The sequence below is a fragment of the Tamandua tetradactyla genome, chromosome 1 (genome assembly GCF_023851605.1).
Source record: "Tamandua tetradactyla isolate mTamTet1 chromosome 1, mTamTet1.pri, whole genome shotgun sequence".
Classification (NCBI taxonomy): Eukaryota; Metazoa; Chordata; class Mammalia; order Pilosa; family Myrmecophagidae; genus Tamandua; species Tamandua tetradactyla.
In genome coordinates, this window is record NC_135327.1 from 101,466,052 (window position 1) to 101,475,903 (window position 9,852).

A 9,852-nucleotide genomic window follows, 5' to 3' on the forward strand; every position below is an offset into this window, starting at 1 on the left:
TATAGAAAGCAGAGAGACGGACAGATGCTTGGAGACAGAATTGCCCCAGTAGATTCTAAACAAGAACCCACAGAACCTGAAGGACCCAGAACCTGGAGAGAGCCAAAAGAAGCTGATAGATGAAATCCAGAGTTTGCCTCGGAGAAGCTGAGAGGGCCCGTGAATGCTTAGGGAGAAAAAGCAACAAACCAGTTTCTAGGATCAGCAGACGCCAGCCACATGTCTTCCCAGATGACAGAGGTGTTCCCGCGGCCTCCTGTCTTCAAAGTCAAGGTATCTTATAGATGCCTTAATTTGGACGTTTTCATGGCCTTAGAACTGTAAATTTGTAACCTAATAAAGCCCTTTTATAAAAGCTAATCCATTTCTGGTATACTGCGTTCTGGCAGCATTAGAAAACTGAAATAGGCAACAAAGACCTTTGGGCACAGAGATGTAGACGTTGCAGTTGGAAGTCTTCTGTAACACATGAAATGTCCAACAGTATTGGGGGAGATATGACAGCATTTACTCCGGGCTCCAAAGCCTGTGATATCTCTACCACCTTACTCTGCTTGGCTTCCATAGTCCCTGAGTCATGGGTGGCTCCTGGGTACTTCCCTCCCAATCACTCTAGAATCAGGAGATCACCCTTTGACTCCAAAGGGTTGTATCAGTAGACTACCTGGTGCCCACCAAGCAGAACAGCAAGCTCTTGGATAGAACTTTAACTGGAGATAATGGTCTCCACCTCATAGGGTTGTTGTGGGAATTAACTGAGTGCATGTAGTGTTCCTGGAAGAGTTTCTGTTACACAGTTAATGAACAATAAATGCTAGCTACGATGGTGTTGATGGCATCAGACTGAGCAGAAGAGGATGAAGGGAAGAACTCTGAGGGCTGGAGAGAAGAAACAACAGGAAGAGGAGAGGAGGAGAGGGAGAGAGGAGCAATCAAAGAACATCAAGATAAAAGTTCCTGTCACAATGTATTATGCACATGGGCTTTCAGTGTCAGCAAACTGTTGTCTTTTTCATTTTCTCACAGTCTGAGGGTGATATACTTACTCCCTTATCATCCGGGACAGTCTGAGATAGCTTCCTGCAACCTCCCCAGCTCTTTTTCCTGTTCAAGGCTATGCTCTTGGAGGTGCCACTGCTGAACAGAGCAAGACAAACTGATCTTGGACTGAATTCTGTCCACCAGGGCAGCCTAGGGTGGGGTGGGGTTTTCTATTGAACCTAAGGCACAGAATTTTACATCTTTTTATGCAAAATAGAAAGTTTAGACTGTCCTGAGTATTTGTGTGTATGAGCATGCACATGTGTGTTACGTGCAGAACGTATGACATCTTAGACATTCTGGAAAATAATTCATCTTGATTAGAACAAATAGCAGGCACCGTTTTTTATTTTCACTGTGAGCTGAAGGAGACAGGCCATGGTTTAAATTGCACAACAGGTGTTTCGGATTAGATTTAAGGGAAAATTTCTTTTTCAGATGAATTTGATAAATCTTGGAATGGATTGCCAAGGGAAATTTTGAAGCCTCTTTTTCTGGGAGCTTTTTAAAATAGGTTATATGCTCATCTGCCTGAGACACATGAAGTATAATCCTATCTGGAGAGTGCGTGATGGGTGGGAGTGGAGAAAGAGCTACTTTTTGCTGAAATCTACTGACTGAGCATTTAACTTCACTTGTTAGAGCATTTCATTGTTACTAGATTTATCTGATTCTGAAAGTCATGAACATTCATTTTTAAAATTCAGAAAATACAGAAAAATACAAAAAATAAAAATTAAACAAAATTCTGTCACCTAAAAGTATCCAAGAAAAACTTTTGGCATATGTATTTTTCTGTACTTTTTATGCACAAATACAGAAATGTTCTCCAAAAATTTGTATCACATTGCATACTTCTGTAGTCTAGCTTTTGCATTCATTGTATTATGGACTCCTTACCATGTCAATAAATATTGCTTTATGTAATTCTCCATGGCTAAAGAATTCCTCACAGAATGCATGCGGCATAATTTATTTAACCCGTTTTCTTCTGTGGAGGTTTGGGTTGTTTTCCCTGGAAATCCTTGCTTATATGTTCTTGTAGTTTTGTCCAGTATATTTCTTATGAATAAATTCCTGGAAGAGAAATTTCTGTGTTATTAAGATATTAAGGATGTGCATTTTTAAATTGTGCTACCTATTGCTAGTTTGCCCTCCAGAAAATTCATATCAATGTATATTATCATCACTAATGCTTGAGAGCCTGGTTCCCATTTTCTAAACACCAGAGGCTGCTGTCAATGATCACTGGTTACTGTCAATGTTTTAATGTACATTTATTTGACAACTAGAAAGGTTGAGGTTTTTCATCACTTGAATTTTGTCTGTACTTGCTTTTTATGTCCTTTACCCATTTTTCTACTGGGGACCTTGAAGTAGCAAACATTTTCCAAGTTGTCTTTTAACCCTCCATATTATGGATATGTTGTTCAGAGAGTTGCCACACAGATTATTCTTTGAGCACACTGGTTATATCTAGGGTATGATGACCTCGTGGAATCATGGCCATAACTGGTTTCATCTGCTTCCGGAGCTGATGAAGTCTCAAGGTCACGTTACCAAAAAGTATGAGGCCGAGGGTAGGTAGGTAGGTAAGAGTAGTAGGCATGGCCAGTGCATGCTTTACGGAACGAGGGCAAGGTTCCCTGCTGCTGAGCGAAGTCAGAGCCCCTGGGATTGCCAAGAGAGCAGGAATCAAGCCCTCCGCACAGGGAGCAAGCACAAGGTGGTGGAGAGAGGAAGATTTGAGGGAGGAAGGAAAGTATGGAAGATGGTCCTTTCAGACCAATCCCTCCATGCCCATTCACCTATGAGTTGCAGCATCTTCTCCTTCTCAGTGACTTGTCCTCTCCTCCCCTCCGCCACACAAAGTGCATGTGTCAAGAGGACTTACAAAACAGTGCTGTTGTTGATTCTCTCCTTTCCTTTCCTCTGGGCCAAGGAGAAGGGGAAAGTGAGCCAAACTTTTCATACTTTGTGACTTGGGGCAAGGAAGACATAATTGCACATGGGCGAAGTGTAAGGCAAGGTACTCTCCCCTGAGTCAGGCTTAGGTGTAGTCATGGGGAAGCAGAATTTAAAGCATGCCTAGTCACAAAGAAGGAGCTAGAACCAGGACCACATCCTAATTCTTCTGACTCCAGATCCTCTCTGCTCATCCTTTGTCACCTTAACTGTTCTGAGTGCAAGTTTTGTGAGTTGTTGGCAAAAGTGACTGTTCTCTTCATTTCATTCAGTGTAAAATCAAAATTCCTTACTTGGCTTGGAAAGCCTTATAGAGCATCACCTCTGCTTCCTTCCCTACCACATTTCTTACCGGCCAGGTAAATTCTGTGCAGGCTTGCCCCAGGGCTTTTGCATTTTCTGCTCCCCTTGCTTGAAATGCCCCCTACTCCCCATTCTCATTGCTTACGCCCTTACTTCCTTCAGGTCTACTCCAGTGTCACTCTATCTGAGTGACATATGGGCATCTTTTGCAGGCAGCTGAATCCAGAGTCTGTCTAAGAGAACAGGGACCAGGCACCAGGCTGAATTCCTGACATGCACCAAGGATTGGGGCAGTGCTCAATGACAGGAAGGAACTGAACTCAATCCCTAGTGGGATCTAGGGCAAAGCAGCTCACCAGATCCCAGAACTGGACCCAAGAACCCAGGTGAGGTTCTATAACAGGGACTGGATTTTCTTTACTCACATGTCTACCACTGAGCCGGCCCCATCCACAGGTAGCATCCTCTGTTCTGGGCTCATGCTCAGAGTCCCACTGCACATAGCATCCCAACCTGCTCCCTGCCCCTTATTCTTCCAACTCCCTACTCTACCTTGTTATGACCCTTAAGTTTATTATGTTACCCTGACTTCTATCTCTTCCTTATTGAGATTTATACTCCTCCTCATCCCATGCTAACTCTGATGACCAGGAAAAGGTTCCCTTCCCTTCCAGGTGTACTGTGGGCCCTGAAGCAACTGAACTGAGGCATACCCTCCAGGCAGCCCATCCCCTGACTGCACCCCAGCTCTTGGAGCTGGCTGGATAGGAATACTGTATGGGAACTTGGCCTTTGAAACAAGACCATAGTTAGTTACTAAGGCTAGATGACAAGATCAGAGCCTGGGAACAAGTGTGAGATGATGCTGAGTTTGAGAAGGTTGACGAAATCCCTACCTCTGGTAGATGGGATTATCCCAGAGCACAGGATAGTTTTTGGCCACACGTGGTAGTCAGACAGCTCTAAGTCCAGATGGGGGAGAGTGTGGGCAGGGATGGTAGTCGTCATCATCATCGTCATCATCATCATCATCATCATCATCATCCTCATCATCATCGTCATCGTCATCATCATCATCATCATCATCATCATCGTCATCATCATCGTCATCATCATCATCATCATCATCATGGTTACTAGTCTCACCCAGTGCTGACCAATCAGCATCAGTTCCCAGAGGCCCCTACTGGACTAAATGGCACCCCTTTATGTGCAGAACTGTGGAAAATCCAAGGGTCCTAGAAGAGAGATGAGGGTGGCAGAGCAGTTGTGGGGGTGGTGGGAGAGGACTTGGGGTCACAGCTATTCACTAACTGGCACAGAATGTTAAGCTCAAGGTCCGCTGTTCCTTGCCAGCCTTGGCAGAAGGAACTGAGAGACAGAACCTGCCACATGGTTTCTCTGGGTGTGGGAGCATGTCCTCTCAGAACGAGGGAAGGCTTGTCCTGAATGGGAAGCACCAATTTCTTTGTGAAGGGTGTATAGAAAACCAACAGGGCAACATACCTTGCCTTGAAGAATACAAAACATTCATGTATCAAATTTTTGTCTAAAATGTTGTTTCAAGTGGAGTAAGTGTTTTGGGATAAGGTATTCATTACTTTTTCATTAAAGTTGATGCAGGTAAACACTAAAGAACATCAGCGTGAGCACATCTTAGAACACCAAGCTCCAACATAAATTCCCACAGCAGGGACACTGATTATCTTGAAAGGCCACTGCACCTTACACAGCTCTGTGGCTGGGACTGACCATGAAAGCATTCTTTGCTGGCCCATCCAGAGGGGCCAAATTATTGCAAGTGAGTTGGGCATTGTGTTACTTTCCTAGCTGCAAAAACAAATACCATCAAATTGGCTGACTTAATATCAGGAATTTATGGTTTCAGAGGCTAGAAGGCTGGCTTCCCCCTGGGGTCAGTATCTTCTGACCTGCTAGCAGTATTTGGGGTTCCGTGGATTTTCCATCACTTTGGAATGCACATAGCGGCATATTCTCCTTCCTCTTCTGGGTTCCATTAAGTTCCAGCTTCTAGCTGCCCCGTGTGGCTTCTCTCTCCACTTCCAATTTCCTTTGTTTAAGGACTTCGGTTATATTGGATTAAAGCCCACCTTAACTCAGTTTGGGTATATCTTCAATAATATCTTCAAAGGTCCTATTTACAAATAGGCTCACACTCACAGACCCAGGAGTTGGGACCTAAACATTCCCATTGTGAAGGGTGTGGTTCAGTCCCCAAAATGTGTCGTCACTTACTGTTGCAGCTTTAAAGTTTCCAGCAGGTTCCTTTTTTCCAGAACTTGGTTCAAACAAACCCTGGGCATGCTAATGTGAGGGTGGTTCTTCCCCTTGGGAACTCACTGGTTGGCCCAGGAATAATTTTTCAGAGAGTTGCAATTCCCAGTTACCACACCTCCCTGGATGTGGCATGGCCATTTAGGAGATTAGTTTAGAAAGGGAAGATGAGAGTTTGATGCATTATCCCTCTGCCAGACTGACAGGGACATTTCCTCCCCCACCCGAAGGGAATAGAACGTTGTAGAAAGATCCAGGTGGGGTTTACACACACATATTCATGCACACACACCAGACTGGTCACAGGGCTAAAAAACATGGACCATTGATCCAAACAGTTGATAGGTCTAATATCTGGGCTACACATCAAATATTTCTAATTATTTGGTCTCACTTGGGAACTGGATTTGATAACTACTGGTTTTACTATACTTAACTTTTTTTTTTTAACTTTTTATTGTGGTAACATTTATACAACTCAACATTTCTCATTTTAACAACTTTCAGGTATACAATTCAATTGTTTAGTTTCATTTATGATATTGTGCTATTATCACCAACCTCCATTACCCCAACTTTTCATTACTTCCAACAGACACTCTGCAACCATTAAGTAATAACTTATTCTCCTCTGCCCTTCCCCACCACTGCTACCTCGACTCTGCTTTCTGTCTCTATGAAATCTGCTTCTTCTAGGTATTTCTTCTAGGTGTCTTTTGCATCTGGCTTATTTCACCCAACATAGTGTCTTCAAGGTTCATCCATGTTGTAGCATGCACCAGAACTTCATTTCTTTTTATGACAATATTCCATTGTGTACATACACTATGTTTTCTTAATCATCCATCTGTTGATGGACACTGGGATGGCTTCAGTCTTTTGGCTATTGTGAATAATGCGACTATAAACATCATTCTACAAATATCTGTTTGGGTTCCTGCTTTCAATTACTTTGGGTATACTTAGCAGTAGAATTGCCAAGTCGTATAGTGATCCTGTGTTCAGAATTTTAAAAAGTTTGAAAACTTCTATGCATCAAAGAACTCCATGAAAGTAGAAACATAACCTATAGAATGGAAGAAAATATTTGGAAGCCACATATCCAATTAGAGTTGAATATCCAGAATATATAAAGAAATCTTCCCACTCAGCAACAAGAAGAAAAATAACCCACTTTAAAAATGGGCAAAGAACTTGAATAGACATTTCTACAAAGAAGACATACAAACGGTCAATAGCACATGAAAAGATGCTCAAAATCATTAGCAATTAGGGAAATGCAAATCAAAACCACAATGAGATACATTTCACATCCACTAGAATGGCTACTATTAAAATAATGGGGGCGGGCCACGGTGGCTCAGCAGGCAAGAATGCTTGCCTGCCATGCCAGAGGACCCGGGTTCGATTCCCAGTGCCTGCCCATGTTAATAAATAAATAAATAAATAAAAATAATGGGAAATAAGTATTGAAGAATATGTAGAAAAATGGGAGCTCACCTTCCTTATTGGTGGGAATGTAAAATGGTACAGCCACTGTGGAAAATACTTTGGTGGTTCCTCAGAAAGTTAAGTATAGAACTACCATATGACCCAGGAATTCCACTTCTAGATATATACCCGAAAGAATTGAAAGCAGGACTTGAGTAGATATTTGTATAATAATGTTCATAGTGGCATTATTCACAATTGCTGAAAGATGGAAGCAATCCAAGTGTCCATTAACCAATGAATGGAGAAATAGTATTCAGTATAAAAGGAGTGAAGTTCTGATCCATGCTACAACATGAATGAACCTTGAAGACATCATGTTCAGTGAAATAAGCCAGACAAAAAGGACAAATATTATATTATCTCAATGTACGAATTTATTAGAATAAGCAAATTCATAGAAACTAGAATGCAGGTTATTCTAGGGGCCAGGCTGGGGTTTGAGAATGACACGTTAATGCCTAATTCATACAGAATTTCTGTTTGGGGTGGTGGGAAAGTTTTGGTAAATGGATGGTGGTGATGGTGGCACAACATTAAGAATGTAATTACTACCACTGAACTGTATATTTGCATGTGGTTAAAAGGCGGAAATTTAGGTTATCTGTATGTTACTAGAATAAAAATTTTTAAAAATAACATAGGACTGTACGACACAGAGTGAACCCTAATGTAAACCATGGACTACAGCTAATAGTACAATTATAATAATATTCTTTCACCAATTGTAACAAAGGCACCACTCTAATGCAAAGTGTTAGTAATAGGGAAAACTGTGTGAGGGGAATATATGGGAATTCTGTATGTGCTGCATGATTTTTCTGCACAACTTCTCTAATTAAAGCATTATAAAATAAAGTAAGAAAAGTATATTAGAGTTCACATGGGTTTTCATACTTGACTGGCATTTTCATAAGATGGTGTCACACTCTCTAGAGCTTTCTCTTGCAGGTGCATTCTAAGTTCTCCTGAAACCCACACAGGGCCCTCTGAATACAAGTTCCCTTATTTGGGCTTTCTACAAGTTTGGACTTGGACCTCTCCTTTGGCTGTCCTTTCTTGACTCCCCCTCAGCTCCCGCAATTAGTATTACACCTTTTAACCTCTGCAGTGAATTGAATTATGTACCCCAGGATAGATATTTCTCAGTCTTGTATGTGAACCCACTGTCAATAGGATTTCTTAAAGATGTTATTTTAAGCTCAGTTGTGACTCGAATGAGAATGGGCCTTAATCCTGACTACAGGAATCCATTTTAAGCACAAGAAATTCAGAAATAGAAAGAAGGCCACAGGGAAAAACAGGAAGTTAGCAGGAACCCAGAAGAGAAAGGAGAGGACATCACTATGTGATGAGAAAGCTAAAGATTGCCTGTCAGCCAGAATGCTACCAACCGTGAGAGGAAGCAAGCCTTCTAGCCAATACCTTGATTTGACTTCTGGTCTCTGAAATGGTAGCCCTATACATTTAAATTCCTGTTTTATGCCAACCCATTGTGTGGTATTTGTCATAGCAGCTTGGCAACTATGACAACTTCTTACTTTAGAACCCTACCCTCCTGGGCAGGATCCAGAGGCTGACAGTCCTACGATTTCCACATCTGACCCCCAAAACTCAAACACCTTTGACCTGAAGATGGGAGGAAATGTACTTGCGTACCAGATGCAGCTGGCCCTCTGTTGCCACAGGCTGCATCACTTTTCTCATTTGTCAGTTGGGCACCAGTCCTCTGGGTCACTGCAAGAACACATATTAATCTTCTGAGTAGGGGCTGTTAAAACCTGGGGTAGGTGTTAGTGCAAGGAAGTTGGCTCTTCCCCAAAAATGCTCTTTAAAAATCCTGTCTTGACTCTTTGTCTTCCTCAGTGTGAGTGTAAGAGTCATCTAGATATGTCCAACCACATGTTCGAAATACCCACAGGACAGTCTATCTTGCAGTTCTCCTTGGCATCCATAACAACCTGGTGCCTCAATTGAAACTTTGGTTTAACACATGGTCCCATGTATAGTATGGCCATGCTTTCTTATTCACTTGATGGAATAAGGAGTTAACTCCTGACCAAAGACCTGTGATTTGGGTACATGAGCTCAAACTAACAGGCAGAGATGATCTGATCTGGGTGAGCAAACTGAGTGAAGTGATACACTGCCATGAATTTGTGGTAGGAATTCAAGCTAAGGAGTCTCAATTCAGAGTCAGGACTGGTGTCCACGTTGGAGGCAGCAAGTAGAGGCAGTCGAGAGAATAACAAAGATTAAATAAAAAAGGAAGAGATGAGGAAGCCAATGTGGAATACTGGAGGAGGAAGTTGTTTTATCAGTTCCTGACTGCCCAGGGAGAGTCTTCTGTGGTCATGCTGGACTTCACTTCTGGCCTTTCAACATCCATGAGCTTGCTTGTGGCATCTTCCCAAGGGCCCCCACCCCATCTTTTTACTTCAGCCAGCACAAGCATCTTGTTTCTTGCAACCCAAACAAGCTATCTGGAATAGGAAGCAAACACAGCTATTGGTGTCTTGGGTTACAAATGTGGGCCTCATCCCTTTCAGATCCCACCAGATGCTACAGCAGATCACTGCACTGTACCATGGCTTGGGTGAAAAAATACAAACTATTAGCCTGACTGTCCAAGTTAGCATAACACAGTCTTAGTTTTTTCTTTGTGGTTTGAATGCCACCCTCCGGAGCTGGGAAGGGATATTGGCTCAGAGGAAATCCCACACCCTGGTTTTGTTATGGCTTTCCAGGTTTGGGAGA